Source organism: Orycteropus afer, unplaced genomic scaffold (genome assembly GCF_000298275.1).
Source record: "Orycteropus afer afer isolate SDZICR_OR568_19922 unplaced genomic scaffold, OryAfe1.0 scaffold00361, whole genome shotgun sequence".
Classification (NCBI taxonomy): domain Eukaryota; kingdom Metazoa; phylum Chordata; class Mammalia; order Tubulidentata; family Orycteropodidae; genus Orycteropus; species Orycteropus afer.
In genome coordinates this window covers 342,571-343,534 of record NW_006921948.1, presented here as the reverse complement: position 1 = coordinate 343,534, position 964 = coordinate 342,571, and positions in this window count along the sequence as shown.

Here is a 964-nt window from a genome sequence, read left to right as displayed (position 1 = left end):
GACACAGTGCCTAAGGCATTTGACTGCTAACCAGAAGGCTGGTGGTTCAAACCCACCACTCACTCCTTAGAAGGAAGGTTGGACAATCTATTTCCATAGTGATACCACCTTGGAAACCAAGAAGTCACTGTGAGTCAGATCCGACTTGATGGCAGTGCATTTTTTTTTAATAATAAACACATGAAAAAATATTCAACAGCATTAGTTATTAAGGAAATGCAAGCCAAAACTACAATTAGATACCACTTCACACCCATAAGGATGGCTATCATAAAAAAATGGAAAATCTAAAGTGTTAGTGGAGATGTAGAGAAATTGCAACCCTTGCTCATCACAGGTAAGACTGTATAGCACTGTGGAAAAGTTTAGGGGGTCCTCAAAAAGTTAAACGTAGACTTCCTATATATCCTAGCAATTCCATTCCTGGGTATATACGCAAAAGACTTGAAAGCAGGGACTTAAATAGATACTCTCCACCAATGTCCATTGCAGCATTATCCGGAACAGTCAAAAGGTAGAAGCAAACTTATATCCATCAACAGATGAATGAATCAAAAAACGTGATATATATATAGTCAATGAATTATCATTCAGCTACAAAGAAAAATTAAGTCCTGATGAATGGACTTCACATGGATGAATCTTGAAAATATGTTAAGCGAAATAAACAGGAAACAAAGGACAAATATTGTATGATCCCATTTATATAAAATATCCAGAATAGGCAAATGTATATCACTTAATTGTGCAATTTAAATGGTTAAAATGTCATTTTTTTAATGTATTTTGGCACAGTTTTTTTTTTTTAAATGGGCAAAAACTTTATGTCAATGGACACTTTACCAAAGTAGGCATACCAAAAACACAAAAAAAACCCAAACTCACTGCCATCGAGTTGGATCCAACTCACAGTGGCCCCTCCTTGGGTTTCCAAGGCGGTATCTCTACGGAAGTAGATTGCCCA